Below are 21,636 nucleotides of genomic sequence, written 5' to 3'. Positions count from 1 at the left end.
CATTCTCCAGTCTAGATGTATTTTCTCTCCTACACTACATTAACAGCACTGGATGGCTGTAGATGGTTTTTCTCTTCCTTAAATCTATTCACAGGCATTGGTCCAAAACGGCACGTAAGTGCTACTTGAAGTGTATCTGGGGTACTCTTGCCATCTTACCTATCTACCTTTACCATAGCCGGATAAGTCGGTGCATAACTATCATTCAGAAGCGCACAGGTTCGGATCTTCGTACAAGAAAAAACAAACGATAGAACAAGTCTTTCCTAATAGCGGTCACCTCTCGGCAGGCAATGGCAAATCTCCGAGTGTATTTCTGTCAAGAAAAAGCTCCGCATAAAAACCACTTGTCGTTCAGAGTCGGCTTAAAAATGTAGGTCTGTAGTAAGTTCCCTTTAATCGGATGATGATTCAGATTCTTCGATTATAGATTCATATAACCTAGGTACATTGAATCTTATCAGAGGCCCTCCAGGGGTTTCTCAATGACAAGAGGTTGCCCAAGCGTTATAATGAGAAGGCCAGCTACATCCACTATAATGAATTGAAAATAAGACTTCGGCTGGAGATAATACAAATTATTCGACAATATACGCGAAGCGTACACTAGTATAAACATACATATTAAGCTACCACTTTAATTGCCTTATTCAAAGTGCACAGCTACAGTAGGATATGTGAAAATCGTACCAATTAATTGACGTTTGCTAAATGTCTGAAAATCTATTAAAAAAAAGTAAGAATACTTTCTGCATAAACTTTTGACCTGAGAAATAACTGTAATAGTTTGTTAGGTAGATAATATATTTGTGCTGATGTCTGCGTAAATATTTACTAAGTCATATTTCTTTGTATAACTTTTGCATAATTCAACATGTTGCATGAACAAACACAACTAGACGTTTCCTGGAATGACTTAACCGCTAACGGTTTGTGATGCGTAAAAAGAGCACAGCTTCCGGTAAATTTCTTTACTAAACACAAAGGGAGCTCAAGAAGCAAATACATTTGAATAGCGGCAGAAAACAAAAACGCAAACAAAACATTCATAACGCGCAAACGACATAAAGAAGAATGAGCAAACGTACAGGTGTCAATGGGGTTAAAATGGCTTAGGCATATCACATGCGCAAAAATTGAAGCTGCATATATTGTACATACATACATAACTAACATGCGTATCACACATACCTTTCTTTAACTTTATGCCCCATAGGAAAATCACTATGTACCAATCAAACGTTGTAGAACTGGCTCTTAAAGGTCACACAAAGTACCTTGGAGTAATTTTGGATAGCAAACTATCAAGGACACAATATATTGGAGAGGAAGAAAAAGGCCACTAACGTAATATATGCAAGTAAAAGAATGCTCATAGTTACATGGGGTCTATCGCCTTCAATAATGTATTGGTGCTACTCAACTGTAGTAAAGCCAATATTACTCTATGCTGTTCTATTGTGGTGTACTGCATTGAGAAAAACGACACACAAAACACCTATGGAAAGCCTTGGTGCACTCTACATGACAGGGGCAATTAAAGCTACTCCCACGGCATCACTTGAAAAAACACTCAACCTACCACCGATTGACATTGCGGCAGAAGGTCTAGCAGCTAGATCTGCCGCAAGACTTAACGCAACGGGTGAATTTACCTGTAAAATACTCGGACTTAGCTCAATAGGTATGAGTTTTCGGACCAATACGGACTATATGACTCCGAAATACAATTGGGTGAAGTGATTCCGAACAACAATAGAAGAAGAGGGGTGGAAAAGAGGAATGAAACCTAACCCAAATACGTTAAATATGTTTACTGACGGCTCGAAACTGATGGACGGAGTAGGTGCAGGGATTTATTGCGCAGAGCTGAACATCAGAAGTCTTTGCGATAGGAAAAGCTGCTGAAATAGCATTAGCAAGAACATCGAGCAACTCTAACATAAATATATACGTTGACAGTCAAGCGGCAATAAAGGCAATACCCTCATATGAAACTTCATCTAAATACCTTCTTAGGTCCATGGAAGCCATAGCGAGTCTATCCGCAGACAGATGGTTACACATCTATTGGGTACCCGGACATAGAGGCATTGTAGGAAATGAAATTGTAGATGAGATTGCCGAGAGCGCTGATTACATACCATTTGAACAAGAAAACGACATACTGAAACCTTTAAATAGGATATACAATGACATCGCTGCGGACATGAAAATACGTATAGACAGGAGGTGGAGTAATCTAGCCCCTTGCAAAACCGCGAAAACCATATGTACGAACATGTGCATGTATAGAATGCAGATAAATACGCCAGATTCGTACTAGCCCTGTCTAGAAAGGACTGCAAAACTATCGTAGGTATACTTACAGGCCACAATTTGTTAGCGGCACACGCATACAATGACAGCTGCAAATTTTGCAATGAAAGGATGAAGAGAGGGAAACTCTTGAACACCTTCTATGTTCTTTGCCTGCATTAGCTAGAACCCGAAAGAAATGTTTAGGAGCTCAACAATATGAGAGGTTAGAATACCTCTCGAGGTTAGAGCTTACTTAGATTTGCCAAAGGCGCAGGCTTATTACAATAAGTATTCTACAAGGAAACGTAAGGGTCAATCTCCATCTGGCACCACTAAGGACAATAGGTCTGGTCAACCTAACTTAATCAAAAGTTACTTTGCTACTCTGTCTAGTTACATAGAACAGCGATCGTTGTGTAAGACCATTCGTCTGCTAGTTTTCAAAGTGTTTCAGGCCACGAACGCATCGGAGGAAGTATTCAGGACTAATGAAGTTGGAGCTCTCCTTAGAAATTGAAGCTTTCATCAGACACCATTGTTCCATGCAGGAAGGTTTAACACAATTGGAGTTATTTCTGCAGTGGTTGCTTGAAGCATCTTTCAGTATCTATGCCTCAGTTCCCCTACTTTGACGAAGTTAATTTCCAAACAACCAGACTTGGATATTTGCTCCCTGCGGTGCTTTATTATCAGTACAAAGTGAAGGTAAATTTATTTTTAATTTTGTATTATTTTCACACATTTTTTACTTTGAATTGAATAAAAGAAATTTTCCAAACTAAATTTATAGTATTTTTAATTGGTTACACTTCGAGTGCCGGATCCTGTAGCTGTTGAAATATTAAACTTCTCTGAACGGCATTCATATTCACATACATTTCATACGGTCCGCTAAATTCACACGTATTCACACTCAATCGTTGCTCAGACGGCAATGAAGCTACATGAGAGTTTGTTGGGTTGATTTTCTCGCATGTCTCCAACACAATCTCAGTTTTTTGGTAAACAAACCGCTGCTATTACACCTGTTCCGTTAGCCAATCAGCTGATTCTTTCAAGTTTGATGAGCGCTAGTTAACGGTCTAATCTTGGCCACACCTCTTAAGGTCTTGTCACCATGATTCAAGCTGACTACACCTGTATTTTATTACACCAAGGTCTACTCTAGAAATTGTTTGTTGGTACCTAGTATGCTACGTACATATGTCTAGCCTTTTCCTGCTGGGTTTATTTGCATAAAATATTTAACTGTAGATTCCTATGTACTTACATAATTGCAGGTGCTGTTGTTTTGTTGGTGTCAAAATGCGGCATCGTGCCGTCTACGTGAATGGTGTGACCCATTATTGATGGCCAACTCACACGAAAAGTGTTAAATAAAAAATATTTACGTGATTAGAATCTCTAATTATTGTACAACTATATTTGCTACTTGATTATGTACTTATATGTATGTACAATGCATATGTACGCAAGTGGCGGCAACAAGGTAAACTAAATTTCTTGTTAGCCTTGGTTGCTTGCGTTCGTTGTTGTTTTGAGTATTGAATTATTGCAACAAACAGTAGCACAGACAGAACTACATATATGAAGAAAACAAAAGCAGCAGAAAGGCTCTTACCATACATTTTTTTGCCTGTGCCGCTAATGTCACGTGGTATACATATATGTATACGTGTCTAAAATGCTGCATATGACAATTGAAATAGTGACAAGTGGAAAAATACAATATTGGAAAAAAGTTAGTTTAAATAAATAAAATAAAAAAGTAGCGCAGAAGCAATTATTGCGGCCTCTTTGAACGCAAATGTCGAGGCATTACATATTTCGTTAAGCGTCATGACACATACGGGGGTCTAAAGAAAAGTTCGCTAAGAAAAAATTAAATTTAAAAACAATGTTGAGGTAATGTGGTTTCGAAAATTGGCTATACATATATTGATTTAAAGGTGAGTACATAAAAATATGTATGTGTAGTTGGTATGTACATATAGATTCCATAACTTCACTTGATTAGGTGAAATACTTATTTCGGCGCCGTATGGCTAGCAATGCGCTTACTACGTTCTGGTGTGCGCTATCGTGTATTCTCTGGATATGCGTACGTAATAATTAGTTCGGTTATGCGGTATTAATGGGATAATGTGCAACATTGCTAGTTTATGGTTTGCACATCGACTAACAGACTAACATCGATTTAACAGAGCAGAGTATGTTGGGTCCAACTTCTGTTGGGCACCCCTTTTTTGTAAGACGTTCGGTGTTTCGCTATTTCTCGTGCTTAACGTTTTTTTTATCTCATATTTGTCACTATTTTTTATTCTAATTAATTTCGCTCATCTGATAGTTAAAAATGTTTCTATCATTATTAATATTTTTTATTAAATCTCACTTAATATAACAATTATTAATTTATATATTTTTCGAATACCTTTGAACACATAGAGAGAGAGTTTTTGATTATTTAGTTGGTTGGGGAATAAGTTCGTAGCGTTTTTATATATTCTTTTATTTTGCAACGATTTGTTTGCTGTTTGTCAAAGCGTAAGTATTCATTCGATAGAACTCTTTCTGCTCTACAAAACTATGTTAATTGCATTAAAACGATCTCTCCTCTTCTTCTGGGGAGACACACTTCCCGCGACTACTTTCTATATTACTTAGGGAGGGCCCAGAACGGCATCCATAAGGACCAATTCTATTCACCCACGTCTGGGTCCGCCATATTTGTGGTCAGCTTTCATGCTATAGGCTCATCTTCTTATGTATCTGTCTGTGCGTCTTCGCTTTGTTGCAATGAGTCGAGGTCAATCTTATTTTTCGTAGTACGTTCTCGATGTATTTCTTTAACGCATTCCAGCTATCCTCGCGTTCGAGAATTTTGCTGATTATACTGCTCGGCGCGATGTCGCCAACCTGCTCCCTCAGAGCATTTCTTTCCGCGAGCCATCTGTCATAACTAAAAAACGTGTGTTCAGCGTAATCGCTGAGCGCTTCGCAGTATATGCACTTGGAATCGCTTATCTTGTCCATGCGGTATAGGTATCATCGGAAGTATCCGTGGCCCGAGAGGAACGGAGTTAAGAAGTAGTTCACTTCCCCGAAGCTCCTTTGGACCCATTTGTCAATTGATGGAATAAGCTTCGCCGTCTATCTGCCACTCGGTGCAGTGTCCCATCGGCTTTGCCACCGCAGAATCTCAGCAGGTTTGGCCTCTTCGTTCTGAGAAGCTAGTGATGACGTGTTTCTTCTTGGCATCCCATTACAAGCTGATTACAAAGACTGCTGCGTCAGAGACAGTAGGGTGGGCTGGGCAGCTCTGAGTGCCGCTGTTCGTTTCACAGCCTCCAGTGCTTTGCAGTTTAGCGCAATTCTCTATACTTCTCAGTCGTACAGGAGATTGAGTTTGTGGCCACCATAATTAGCCTTCTTTTGCTCTGTGTTGGCCAATCGATAATTACCATTAATCTACTTAGCATTCCCGTAACCTTTGCTGCTTTGGTAGTTGCTTGGTATAGCTTCCTTCTAGCGTCCTCAGTGTTCCGAGCTGGTATGACCACCGCTATATCGACCTCGTATCTTACAAGATATAAATCTTCTGGCATTTCTATGCTCAATATCTCGTCGTAGATCAGATTCCAGAGATCGGCACCGAGAATAGATCCTTGAGCTGTGCCTAAAGTTACCGCTTTTGTTTTCCGGTCATCTGGTGTGTCGTTCAGCAGTTCACGGACACTCGGTAGCTTTAGCGATTCCTTAGCAGGTATGTAGGTATTCGAAACCTTTCTCGTAGTGCCTTTATAATATTTATCCATCGTAGGCTGTTACAGAGCGTTTCGTACATCAAGCGTTACCAAGATGGTGATGCGGTTCGGGTAGTGGCGTCTGCGTTGAGAAAACCATTTGAAACAAAATAAGTCACAGTACTTCACTTGTGCGAATTGTGATTCAGATTATAAATAATTTTAGTTAATTTTTGGTTAATTTTTGATTAATATTTTATTTATTAAGTTTGATGTATATGTATATATATATATATGAACGGCAGAAGGTTTTTTATGAGGAGGAGATTTTCGTGGCAGAAATACACTTGGAGCTTAATCATTCTATCGGAAAATGTTTAATTTTGGCATAATGGCATAATTTTATAGTTGGGAATTAAACAGCTGCAGTATTCAATTAGACAAGCACACTCTATTACTCAAAATTATTGTGTTTATTAAGTAAAAAAATTATTATAAAAAGGATTTAATTCAAAATTTTGCGCAATCTTGTATAATACTAAAATTTTAATGCGCACTTGGACTTGGTTGATTATAAAATGTACTTATTGCATCGTTTTTGGAGGAACATGTATGTTTTTGTATCTTTAGTTAATCTTACACGAAAATTTTTTATTTATATTTTGTTTAGAAAACATTCTTTGTATTGAGATTAGGGCAAAAACGAAAAATTCGTGAAAGAACTTATTAGTGCACCGTGTTATTTCAAAATCGTGTAAAAGAAGGGCGTGTAAGCAGAGAGTTAGGTGTATAGTCCGAACAAAAATCTACAATTTCCAGAATTTGTAACTTATGGAACTTTTGTTAGTCCCCCCTCAATATTGATTACAAAGTTCGTACAAACAAGGAAATGTATATTTGTTAACATTCAAAAAGTTGTAAAATAAGCCAGCCGCTCCAGCATCGGTGGCAATGCACCACCAGCCGGTCATTTATCGTTGCCACCAGCAACTCTGTACACATACTTTGTGCGGTTTTTTGTTGTTGTATTGAGTTGTGGGGGCATTCATGACATACGAATTATTGTTGCAAAGTGATGAGCCAAGTGATAAATGTGCAGCAGCCACTGACGGCAACTCCCCCAACCGCCAACATTATTTATGTAACTTCAACAGTAACGGCAACAGCAGCGGTAACGGCAACGTCAAAGCAACAAAAATACGTAAGTGTAGCGCACTGCAGCTGAAACGTTAGCAACACCCACTTCTGTTGCAGTTGTTGCTACTTCACTTTTTGGTTTTTGTTAATTTTCTTGTTGCTGTTGCTCTCTTTAATTTATTGCCAAAATGCGTGCGCTTTGTTGCTGATGTTTCCCTTTTGATTGTTGTTGGCGGCGTTGGTACTTACTATTACCGCTGCGCTCTGTTCGCTACTGCGCACCAAACGTTATTGTTGTCGTCTTTTATCAGAAACTGAGTTATATTTTAAGCAAGGTGGATTTAATAAGGTGACAGCATTCACCCAGCTGAATTTTTCGCCGTAGGTATGGCTTACGTCAAAATGATATGCTTTGTTTGTATGTATTGGTATGTTTACATTCGTATGTTTACATTTGCTTGCTGATTTTGACATGATGCTTGCACCAAACGCAACAACAAATACATGTAGGGTTTTACTTATATGTGTTTGCTGTCACCTGTAATAAATTCGCCTTGATTTTAAGTTTGTTTTTTACATGCTTGTTATTGCTTTTGTTTTTTGCTCATGTTGTTCCAGTATTTGTTACGTGTAGCGGATGTCGTTTTGTTGCGGTTGTTAAGCAAAATTTGTAGTGCGTGCCATAGTCTGATCGTGGCGGCGGTAAGCATTGTTGGTATTGTTTTTGTTCTGACACGAACGTCGCACGTCTTATCGTTGTGGAAGTAAATTACTTTTTTCCCCTTAAGCTTTCTTTGTTACTTTTTTTTAAACGTTATTAACTTTTATGTTGCTCTTTAATTGTATTTTAATTTGTATTTCTTTATTTTTCCTTCAATACGTACATTAGGGTGAGTCAATTTATCATTAAAAAATATAACCGACTTTGTTTCGGTGACAGAAGTATTCTACTGGGACTCTTTATTTTTAAACGAGAATTTTGGGAGCAAAAAAATTTGCGGGAGAAGTCGATTGAGGACTTTATAGTCTTGCTATAAATTCTGTGAGTAATTTTACAATGAGAACAAATTCGCAGGAAAATGTTCCGTTATTTTTGCTTTTGTTCCACGAAGAAATTTTCCTGCCTAAAAATATTTGTTATGAAATTCTGCTGTAAATCTCTTAATACGAGTACACTCGAGATTAAAATTTAAATTAAACGCCATAAAGGAGTAAAACCGGAAAATGTGTTTAGGGATTAATTCCGTAAGAGAAAAAACGCCGGTCTACTGAGGAGTTGGAGTGTTAAAATGTTTCACAATAATGTTACCAGATCTTTTTAAACATAACTGCTGAGCACCTAATAAAGGGTGGTTAAGTTTCAAGGGCCGGTATAGATTTTGAGTAAAATACAATTTTTGTTTTTAATTATTGTCATTTCTCTTTATTATGATAATACTGGTATGGCTCAATTACGTATGGAACAAAATATGGGGCGTCGCGGCCTTGGTGGCACACTTCCATCCGATGGTCCAAATCGATGACACTGAGGCATAATTGAGGTTCTATGCCGGTAATGTGCCGAATTATCTCATTCTTTAGCTCTTGAATTGTTGCTGGCTTATCGACGTACACTTTTTCTTTCAAATAACCCCAAAGAAAGAAGTCCAACGGTGTCAAATCACATGGTCTTGGCGGCCAATTGACATGGCCGCGTCGTGAGATTATTCGGCCATCAAATTTTTCGCGCAAAAGAGCCATTGTTTCGTTATCTATGTGACAAGAGGCACCGTCCTGTTGAAACCAAATATCGTCTACATCCATATCTTCCCATTCGGGCCATAAAAAGTTCGTTATCATCTCACGATAGCGAACACTATTTACCGTAACTGCCTGACCGGCGTCATTTTGGAAGAAATACGGCCCAATGATGCCGCCGGCCCATAAACCGTACCAAACAGTCACTCTTTGTGGGTGCATTGGTTTTTCGGCAATCACTGTTGGATTATCATTCGCCCAAATGCGGCAATTCTGCTTATTGACGAATCCACTGAGGTAAAAATGTGCCTCATCACTGAAGATGATTTTCTTCAGGAAGTGCGCGATAAGCATTTTGATTTGAACGCCCGTTTTCATAATAAGCCTGAATAACTTTAACGCGTTGTTCAATTGTGTATCATTCCATGGTTTAAATTGAGTTAATTTGAAATTGCAAAATGTCAAATGAAATGCAGAAAAAACTTGATATTTAGGTGTGGTTCACATTCAACATCGGCCCTTAAAATGTAACCACCCTTTATATTATACAGGGTGGCTGATGAAAGCCGCTACCAAAAAAAAATTGGATAACTTTTTTTCTTTTTAAGTTATCTGTTCCATTTTTGTTTTAATTTGCAGATTGATCTTTAAAATTTATTAAAATGGATAACTGGGACACGCAAACAAGAATTTGGATAGTCCGCCGCTATCACGCACTGGAGTCCGTAGGTTTGGTACAGAGAGTACAGGCGGATGTTTGGCGGCGATCCCCCGAGCAGATGGACCATAATGAGACTGGTGAATAATTTTGCTGAGCAAGGAACAGTCGCAAGAAGGCCTTATCATCGAAACCCACCAGTTCGGACGGAGGAAACGATCGCTGCTGTAGCTGCAGCTATACAAAGCAATCCTAGGGTTTCAACAAGAAGCTTATCTGCTCAAAGATTTAGACTTATTTCCCTACAAAATTCAAATGGTTAACAAACTGAATGCAGCAGACTTGCCGATTCGCTTGGAATTTTGCCAGAAGATCCTGCAAATGGTGGAAGAAGACCAAAACATGTTAAACTGCCTTTTCATGTCTGATGAGGCCCATTTCGATTTAAACGGCAATGTGAACAAACAAAATTGTCGAATATGGAGTACTTCTAACCCACAGATACTCCACGAGACGGAATTGCATCCTCTTCGCGTGACAGTGTGGTGTGCGGTTTCTTCACGCTGTATTGTCGGGCCTTATTTTTTTGAAGAAAATGGTCACACCGTTACGGTTACTGGAGACCGTTATTTGAAAATGCTGAAAGAATTTTTCTATTCAGAACTACGCCGAAAGAGAATTCCTTTCAACTCTGTGTGGTTTCAACAAGATGGGGCAACGTCTCACATAGCCCAGACTGTTATGACAGAGCTGCGACGAAAATTTCCCAATAAACTGATTTCAAGAAACTCCGAATTTCGTTGGCCCCCCAGGTCGCCTGACCTTACTGCACCTGACTTTTTCTTGTGGGGTTTATGTAAACAAGAAGTTTATAAAACAAAGCCAACAAATTTGGATGAACTAAAACAATCCATTCGGGCAACAATTGCGGCTATTCCTGTCGCAACTCTCAAAGCAGCAATGAACAACTTTTTACTAAGATGCCGCACTTGTGTCAACGAGCATGGGGGGCATTTAAATTCAATTATTTTTAAAACTAGTTAAGCTACATTTAATAAAATTTAATGACCTTCAACTTGAAAAAAAAAAATAAATGAATTCCATACACTAAAAAAAAAGTTATTTGAATTTCTTAATGTAGCAAAATTCATCAGCCACCCTGTATATACAAGGATAGTTTTCTATGCCAACAATTTGATCACCCTAAAATAAAATTCAGACCTGAACTTTCAAGTAGCCGATACACTTATGATGTTTTTCGTCCGTACACAGTGTAATTGCACGATTCGAAATACAGTTAGAAATATCATAACTTTTTTGGATTAATGTGAGCAAAATAAGTATTAAATTCTATTTACCCATAAACTACATACTTACAGTTAATTAGAAAAAACTTTAACAAAATAAAAAGAAAGTGACTGAGGCATGATGAATTAAAATTCAAATAAGGAGGCTCGAAATTCATTTAAGAGCTTTGATTCCAAGGAATGAGTAGAATAATTCAGTCGCCGATGCAAGGCACAGAAAACATTTGACCCGCCCTAATGTTTATTTATTTTTTGTATTTAATTCTAGCCTTCGTTTACTTGTGATGCTGGTAATGGCGCCTGTTGACGCCAAAAATTGCTACACTTGACTACCAAATGGGCATAACCAGTGAGACGTAACTTTACAACGAGTCCAACAATCATCGGAAAAATACAATAAAAATAAAAAAAATTTCGAAGCAAAAAAGTTGCAATATTTTTTTATTGGGGAAGTGCATAAAATAGTGTAAAAATAATGCTTTCTTTTTACACCAAATGTGGCTAGCTCAATTTGGCTTTTGTATTATTTAGTGGAAGTCTACCAGGTTGTCATACAAACTTACAGTTTTAGGCTGATTATACAGAATGTTGCTTGAATGAACTGAAGAAATGCTTATGATTTTAATGGTTTTCATCGTGCATGGATGGGTGGCTGAAATATTGGTGGACTAGGCATATTCGGATTAATTATGCGTATCACTTTATCAATAGAATAAGTTTTACAGATAACCGATAATCGAGGAGCAACGCTATTAGAAAACACATTTTCTCATTTTGGTGTTTCATGCATGGAGATTTGAACCTACATACTCGGAATGGTAGTCACGCACTAACGCATTCGGCTACGTCGGCCGATTAAGGATTTAAAATATTTAGGTGGTTCGCAAGGTGGCGTAAGTTTGCTTTTCTCTCAAGTCATAAAGTATTTAACATTTAAACAAAAAACTATTTCGCGGACTTTAATCCACTTGTACGATACCTTGCGAATCCCCTAAACTCTACTTTTAGCCTTTTAAACAGCATATACGTCATATATCAACACCACACTTTCGACGCCCATTTCTAACATTTACTGAGTGGAATTTCCAAACTTAAGTATCGACACCTTTGACTTTGAACTTCTTGCCGATGTAGATTATACTAGTCAGAGAGCCAGAAATCATGCAGCTTATGTAGAAACTAAATATAATTTATCAAATCAAGCACTATTTATTTGCTAACTACATATCAGAAAAGACAAGCAGCTGATGGATAAGTGACGCACAGTTCTCTAAATTCAAAGATCTTCTGGATGATAGGAAGGGAGCGTGATTTCAAAGTTAATAAGAGGTACAAATTACAAACCAAGGATTTGACACTCATTAAAAGTAATTGGATACACTATGACTAGCACAAACTACATCGTCCAGAAATTCCAAGTCAAGAGTGTCGATCCTAAAGTTGGAAAACGCCATTAAATAAATGTTAGAAATTACACGAGGTTAAATAATATTTAACTACAATAATTAGTCTTCCTTTGCGGTGACACTTTTTCAATTTTTCAAGCTTACCCATTCTCCATTATCGGCTACATATCGATTCGACCTTGTCTGGAGCTAGATAATCTACTTATACATATATGGTTGGTGAACCTATCACTGCCAGAATGAGGGTTGGCAAAGATATTCTTGGTCTTCATTAAAGAGTCTGGAGATGTTTTTAGTGTACGATATAGCGTTAGATGCATAATATCGGAATACAAATGTTTTTTAAATTCGCAGTGCTCCTCTGTTCCCAGAATACTAAATCCTGCAACGTGGACGAAACTAGTTGTAACTGATTTTTAGCATAATAACAGTGTGATAAAAGTTCAAAAAAATGCGCTAGTATTCCCAATATTCAGTATTCTCAAGATGCCGGCCCAAAGTACGTTTAGTTTGCTGTGACAAATGTCGAAACAGAATAAAAATGTACTACCGATGGCAGATTTGTTTCAAAGTTTCGAACAGCACTTTGTTGGTCTTTGATATTTCAATTTCTCACGTTTTTTTTCTAAAGGGTTTCCCAATAAGATGTGTTATTTTGATATTCAAAGAAAAATGCTATTTTTAAAATAAATGATCGGATGATTATTTCATTATGAAGAGGAAGGTATGTGCTTAATAGTGGAAAATACAATAACATCAGGCAAATGACCACCACGGCCGCGCTTACAGGACAATGTCCTTTTCATGAAATTTTCCATAACCGAATTGCAACGAGGCTTCCCTATGCTCTCGATAGCCTCACGAATTCCATATTTGAGGGCTTGAATCGACCCTGGGGTGTTGGCGTAGACCTTCTCTTTCACGTGGCTCCAAAGAAAAAAGTCACAAGATCTCGGTGGCCAATTGTGATCACCTCTTCGAGAGATAACACGGTCCGGAAACTTTTGCCGTAAAATATCAATGGTTTCGTTGTTTGTGGCAGGTAGCGCCGTCTTGTTGAAAATAAACGTTGTCCAGATCAATACTATCCAATTTCGGCCATAAAAAATCGTTAATCATCTCTTAGCTTATTTCAAATTTACCATTTGGCCATAGAAACTTTCAGAGTATTGCAAAACGAGCGAAGCCAGTGAAGCAAGCTTGCATGATGGTACAATCAGTCAGACATCATCTCTCCTTCCATAATAATTGTTTTTGTATAAGGACGAACTTTTCTCTGAAAATTTGTTAGTTTTTGGATACTCCGGTAGAAGTTAAATAATATTTTAAAAAGATTTGAGACACGTGTTTATATTCACATAATCGAAAATTTTGGAAATAAAAACATTTTCGGGAGAAGTACAAAGAGGACTTTATAGTCGGCGAGAACTAATTTGCAGGAAAAAGTTCCGTGTTTTTGCTTTTGTTCGTCCGCATTGCCTACTCATAAATCATACTCAGTTTCGGGGCAAATTTCGTGTGTTAACAATGGAGTGGGGAGCTAAGGAAAATCGCATTGCAGTGATTGCATTTCATAAGTCTGGTAAAAGTGTTAGTGAGATTTACGAATGATCTCCACATGCAAGGCTTCAGTCGCACAATTTGTCAGCTTTTGACAACGCGCTTGAAACAAAAAATAGACCCGATAGTGGCAAGCAGCTTTTTCGGTGGCACGCAGTCAACGGCCAATAAAATATTCTTTTCACAGATGAGAAAATGTTCACTGTTGAAGAAGTTTTTAATAAGCAAAACGACAAAATCTATGCTAAAAATTCTAAAGACGCAAAATATGTTGTTCTAAGGGCTCAGCGTCGCCACCATCCAGCTTCCGTAATAGTTTTGTGGGGAGTGTCTTGTACGGCTTTACATCTCTTCATTTCTTCAAAAACGGTTAAGGCCGAGGCAAAAATGTATCAGGAGTATGTCGTAGAATACGTGGTGAAGCAATTGAGCAGTACTTTCTTCAATGAAGAGTGTCGGATCTTCCAGCAAGATCCCGCTGCAGCCTAAAGGCAAAAACCACCCCGCAGTGGCTAGAACACAATATTCCTGGGCTCATAGACGCAGAAGATTGGATGTCTGGAAGTCCAGATCGGAATCCACGGACTATAGTTTGTTGTCAGAATTGGAGAGCTTGGCCTGTTGAAGACCTCACAGAAATTTGGAGAGTCTCAAACTATCTTTGGTTCGAGCAGCAACGTTAATATCCATGGAAACCGTGCGTGCTGCAAAAGTTGAATGACCTAATCGTTTGAAGGCTTGTGTAAAAGCAAATGGTGATCATTTCAAATGAAAATAATTTTTTGTTTTTTAATATTTACATGATTAAATAAAACTAGCGTAATTAAAAAAAGTATTATAATTGCATATTTATAACGGACTTAACTTGTAACAGAACTTATGGCAGAACTAAATATGATATATGTATGCAATTTTTATATGCTTTCAAAAGCTTGGGTTAAATATTCCAAAAATTATAACTAATTATATTTATATTGGCCTGTCATATTCTCGTTTAATCGAAAATTTCAATGAATTAATAAAAAAAAAAAATAATGATCATTCAATAAAAATAAAAACGTATTGAAAAATTCAAGAAATAATTCTTTATTATTTACAATACTATTTTTTAAGGCGTCAACTTTAAAACACAAACAATTTTAAAATGTTATTATAATACATAAACATAAGAAAAGAAAAAGGATCAAATCGATGAAAATTCTATAAAGATGGATAGGCTTTCAAAAAGTACCAAGCTTCAACTTTAGTCGCAAAACGATAATACTGGTGATAGGTGAGTTAGCTTGTGAACAATCTTCAGTTAACTCTGCTAAAGAGCATTCAAAAAATTTTGCTCGCATGAGTCCCTCAATGTTCTAAGCATACTTACTTATTTATCAGCCTCATAAACGTATACTAAATATGACTATAAAATGGTGTCGGTCCGACGGGAACAGCGTTTGTCCCACCATTTGCAAACTTGTCGGCGACTGCGTTTCAGGCAACCGCGCATTGAATAGGTATCCAACTCCGTATTACTGGGCTGAAGGGTGCCGCATATAAAAAATTACTTAGATAAAGCTTGAATATCAGCGAACTTTCGCAAATAGAGACTTCAGGCTATGGCTTGAAGCCGGAAGTTCAATGGAGAGTTTAGTACTTGTGAACGTTCACTCGCCCATTTGTTACCCAATGATGTACCAATGTTTGTATACCTTATTCGTATATCCTCTATGTGTGTATACTTATATATTCTCTAACCATTCTGGTCTGTCATTTTGACTAGGAACTTCCATGTCAAAGCATATTTCTCTAAGCTTCGAATCATTTTAGGAATTACTACTAATGCAAAGATATTAAACTGAGCCTACTTGGATCCCGTTATCCACTTCGTCTTGATTATATTCTGACGTACACTTGTTCACAGTGAAGCTCCTAATACCGAATCATGATTGGAGTTATTATTACTTTGTAAGACAGTCCACATCACGCTCTTGGTCGATCTAAATCTTCTCTTTAATAAACATTCATGTTCACCATCGTTACTTTTTTCTGCCGCTTGGCACCTGATGCTGACATGTATGCTGGCATGATGCTGAGGCGCAGCGTGTTATCATAGCACTGGCATCGTATATTATACAGACTTGTGTACATACATACACGATATACTCCTCTGGTATGGACACTATGATTTTATGAGCATTTCAACAAGTTTTACAGCTTTTACCACTAAATATGTGAAAGAGAATCTTCGGAAAAGTAACTAAAGCAACAATGAAGCAACAAAAGCAACGATATGCTAATAAAAAAGTTTGGCACCAATTTAAGTATCAGCTATGGCCATCATCAAACGCATAACGAATGCAGTGGCAAGCAACAGTTTCTAACGATAGACAAATGTACATATAAATGTAGGCAAGTCTGGTGTATATGAATGCATACGAATGGACAAGTATGTGCATCTGGGTTTGCTATACATTCAAGGAGATCTCAGCATTGCCGCAAACCTTTTGTTGGCGAGCAGTAGAAATCATTTCAAATGGCCATTAAACGTCGCTTAAACATACATGAATTTTCCACTGTATTTTTCTTTCGAATTTTTTCTCAGTTGGTCAAATTCAATGTGCGGTCATAAATTTCAAGTCCTAAGGAAGATCAAGAAGACAGAAAGAACAAACGAACCAAAAACCGAAAAAAAAAAAAAAAACACAGAAGAGAAAGAATGTAACTTTAGTAACACAGATTTGATTTGCTTTTTGTTTTTGTTTTTGGATAATACAATATGGTTTGAAAGCTGATGAACGCGATCGACGATTCGATGAGATTCTCGATTGTGGGTTTACTGCTTAAAATTCTCCAATTTCAGTTTTCATTTCGTATAGAAATCGTTTAAAAACGTACACACAAAATCATACATATATGTACGTATAGAAATATATATATATGTATATGTATGTATATATAATATATGTGTGTAAACTTCTTTGAATAAATTAAGGCGCACTGATCTTTGGTGCAATACAACGTGGGAATTTATCAGAATCACCCGAACTGACCGGTGTTGTGACTTCGTTTATGATTTCCTGCAGCATCTCACAATTTCACCATCACGCGCATCTGTGATTTTTTCATGCTTTCTTTCTTCCCTTTGTATTTTATTTCATTTACTTTGTCGCTTTTAAGTACTTTAATGTATTAATATAAATTTAAAAGCGTTCATTTTCTACTGAAATGTGTACAAAACAGTTGACATTATGGTTTTGTGATTAAAATTTTTATGGCTATTTATGTGCTTCGAAACGGACACATTTTTGGTTCTACAAGTATAAAGGCTTGAAGTTCGATTGACATACCTTTGACGGAGGTACTTTTTTTACTGTATGCGCGACTGCGTAGTTTTATTATGCCATCAAAATATTTATTTTGGTTTTATGTGTTTTTTTGTTTTTGTAGCCGATACTGTCCGTGTTGTCGGTCACTTGACGTCTAGCCCAAATAAATTATTTGACTTAACCAAACAAATGCAATAAGGCGCTAAATTATATAGTTTTCTTAAGCGCCAAAATATACTCACTTATGCGATTGTATTTGATACTAGACTTTTATGCTAAGCGTTAGCAAGTGCAGAATAGATTAAGCAACTGGTATAAATAAACATTTTTGGGTAGTACTGGAAAAAAGATGAGTATTAGTAAGACCGAGTTCATACTTTTGCTGCTCGTGCTCTGTCAAAACCCTTTATGCTCTAATTTTTCTCAATTTTTTTGTTAGCTGTAGATCCTGCAAGCAACGGAGTTACCCTGTGTGAATACGACGGGCAACACTAAAAGAAAATCCGCAAAGTTGAAGCAATAAAAGTCGCCTTGTATGAACGCGGTCTAATGAAACTCTCCTGAAAGAGAGTTGACAACATTGAAAATGGTAAGTTATACCAGTTTTCTGAGGTATAACCATATTCGTTGACGGCGAATCTTGCTCGATAACTTTGTTGTTGCTTTCACATGCAAATTTTTCGTCAAGTGAGTAGAACAGTTCATTATGTCAGAATCATAATCATTTTATGTTTGACTCTTGTGAACAGTCAAACCATGGAGTGCGTAAAATGAAGATTTCCATCACTCAAAATCATTTTTTATTTACTTAGAAAAGTGTAAAAATAATGCTGGTAAACCGGTAACCGAGAGCGCATCTAGCTCAAAACTTGCTGCTGTAATCGCTGCTAATTCCAGTACGTCTGCGGCCGCCTTTGCCGCGCTGCGGTGACTCTAACATGACTCACGGCATTTGAATGTCCATATTAGAAGGCTACTATTTAAAACTATTATTTTTACCCTATCAAAGAAAATAGGTCGGTTTTCTTTTATTGAGGAAGTAGGGCTAAGTTGACTTATGATTATTTTTTAATAATTTCAGTAAAAATTCAGATATTTCAGTGAAACTCGATAAGAATATCACTTTTTACATAACTATGATAGTAACGATTGATATAGAAGTAGCATAAATCGGAAATAAACTACGCCTTTCTTCCATATAACTGTAGACTACAGAATAATTATATTAAGTTGTTATACGTGATGATGTTTACCCCTTGTCGATCAACGGTAATGAAAAATAAAATTACAATCATTAGCCTTTAAAGTCTTTAAGACTCTTGCAGGTTTTTAACTTGCAATTTCATAAAGTACTTTTATTCTATCCAACAAAATAATTTTTTGTATAACAGGAATTTTATTAGAAAAAACCTTAACTTGTTAATCATTCCAATCATCAAATATTAACGCTTCGCTGTTAGTGGTGGCGTTAGAGCAAACGTTGATGTCAACGAAATCAGCTTTGCCAGCCCACTCTCATTTGCAAGCCAAAAGTAGTTGCATTTAAGTAACTAATTGTATAAGTATGTACATATGTACTATATATGTATGAGTGTATGAATATTATTCTTATCTAACAACGACATAAATTAACTAACCAAACACTGATTTAAATAGACGCATGTTCACTAATACAGGAACATTCAATACTGCATAGGTTAATCCGATTTTTCCACTAAAAGATCTCTTAAAGTTGCGACCTCCGACTCATATTTAGGTAGTATTTTTTAATAATTTTCAAATTTTGCTTGTTTGTGAGCTTCACAATGTGAAAAATGGGAACCTTGTGTGATAATAACAAACTCAATGGCTGTCTTCCCTTCGCCCAATTGACACGAGCAGCGCAAAAAGGAGGAATTAATTCAAAGTTTCCTTGACGGTAAAAAGCAAGCCCGATGTAACAAAAATACTAGAATGATAAATAAATTCTTGGCATAAGGATTGAAATGATTCATTAAAACGCTTTACTTGGTTGATCCTTTGATACCCGAAAGGGAACAATAAGGTTAACTTTCGTCAGCCTGTGACTAAAAATATTATTTGCAGCATTTTTCTAGGTCTATTTTTGAGAAGATTTGGGAAGATTGATATGCTTTTCTATCTGATTTTTAATATGTTCTAGCCTATTGGTGACGGATCGTAGCAGCTGCCGTAGCCGAATGCGTTTGTGCGGGACTACCATTCGGAATTCAGAGAACGTATGTTTGAATCTCGGTGAAACACCAAAATAAAGAAAAAACATTTTTCTAATAGCGACCTCCTCTCGGCAGGCTCTAGCAATCCTCCGAGTGTATTTCTGCCATGAAAAAGCTCCTCATAAAAAATATCTGCCTCTCGGAGTCGTTTTGAACCTGTAGGCCCCTCCATTTGTAGAACAACATCAAGACGCACGCCACAAATAGGAGGAGGAGCTCGCCCAAACACCAAAAAGGGTGTGCGCGAAGATAATATATATATATATATATATATATATATAAATAAATAATATATATATATATATATATTTATATATTTAAAGGGTGATTTTTTAAGAGCTATAGGAACGTTTTAAAAAAACCCACGTAAAATTCAGAAAAATTCATTAAATTTTTATTTAAATGGATAATACAGTCCATATAATTTAATGTTTGAAGATTATTTCATGCAAATGCTGACCGCGACTGCTCTTCAAATGGTCCATCCGCTTAGTCCAATTTTGGCATACTCTTTCCAATGTTTCGACCTGTATCTCACACATAAATGCTTTAATGTTGCCTTCCAATGCGTTAATTGAAGCAGGTTTGTCTGAATAGACATGAGCTTTAACATAGCTCCACAAAAAATCAGCTAAAGGCGTTATATCGTACGATCTGGGTGGTCAATTGACAGGTCCCGAACATGAAATAAAATGTTAACCAAACTCGCCTCTCAACAAGTCCATTGTTACGCGCGGGCAAAAAAAAAGTTGGATACCATTTCACGGTAGCGCTCACCATTCACAGTTACGTTACGATTCGCAGCATCTTGAAGTACGGTTTAATGATACTTCCAGCCCATAAACCGCACCAAACTGTGACCTTTTCTGGATACATTGGTAGCTCTTGCAATTCTCCTGGCTGATCTTCACTGCAAAATCTACAATTCTGCTTATTTACGTACCCATTGATCCAAAAACGAGCTTCGTCGCTGAACACAATTTTTCGATAAAAAAGTGGATCTTCGGCCAACTTTCCAAGAGTCCATTCACCAAAAATTCTGCGTTGCGGTAGATCGTTCGGCTTTAATTCTTGCACCAGCTTTCGCAAAATTTTCCACGTTGTTGAGTAACAGAGACCCTTCGAAACCAACTAGCCCCCTTTTGGTTGAACCCCATAACAATGACGTCATGAAACCATCGCGTTATGTAATATCACATCCTTTATAAAGTTTTTAGCTGCGTTTCTCCTCTAATTTGTGGTGTGCGTCTTGATATTGTCCTACAAATGGAAGGATGTACAATTTTATACCGCAGATGGTTTTTTATGAGGGTATTTTTCATGGCAGTAACACTCGAAAGTTTGTTACTACTTGCCGAGGGGGGACAGCTATGCATTTATTAGAAAAAAAATTTTCTAAAATTTAATGTTTCATATCCACAATGAGCATTGAAGACTGGATAAACCGAAAGCAGCCATGCCCAAGATCATTCGTCTATGGCTTCCGCCAATACTTACAGTCACAAAAAAACACACGCGAGCTGAATAACTAAAACAAGTGCGCAGTTTACAACAGCCAAATGCCTTAATGAGGCCTTAAAAGGTAAACGAAAAGGCTTAAGATCCCTTTTAGTTTATAATCTACTATGCTCCATCTAAATAAGATGCCAACCCTGCCGTACATTAAGCTGGGTTTTAGTACGTATTTGATCAGTCTGATAAATTGCGGTAAGAGAAATTTTCTGCTTCACTTACCTTTTGTTGTTTTTCGCTATTGTTTTTTCTTTTCAACACAAGTGTGATTTATATTTTACTTGCCTATACAAAAGTATTTGTTTTATTTTTACGATTATATTTCAAGTGATCTTGTCCCATATGGTTTGACATCTTTATGTGATCCACACCTCTAATACAGATGTTAAAAGTCACTCAACTCACAAATAGGCAACATGAAAAACCAGTAGAGGTTTTGGAATAGCAGAAGAAAAGGAACTGTGTAGTTTTGGATACATTCTTTTCTACAGAAACAGAGGTGATGCTGTTGCTGCTGCTGTTGCGCAAGCTGCTTTTTCTTTGGCATGCGGCAATATCAACGCATGATGTAAGTACGAAACTCGCGCAAGCGCACAACCAGTGACAAGTTCTTGTGCACCCGCTGCGATAAGATTGCTTATCTTGAAAAGTGATCATTTTCGAAACGAAATGATGTGGTGGCATTCTCAACTTGTCTGCAACTTCATAATTTACCTACCATAGGCTTTAC

Source organism: Anastrepha ludens, chromosome 4 (genome assembly GCF_028408465.1).
Source record: "Anastrepha ludens isolate Willacy chromosome 4, idAnaLude1.1, whole genome shotgun sequence".
Lineage (NCBI taxonomy): Eukaryota > Metazoa > Arthropoda > Insecta > Diptera > Tephritidae > Anastrepha > Anastrepha ludens.
The sequence above is the reverse complement of the archived record's forward strand: the minus strand, read 5'-3'. Positions refer to the sequence as shown.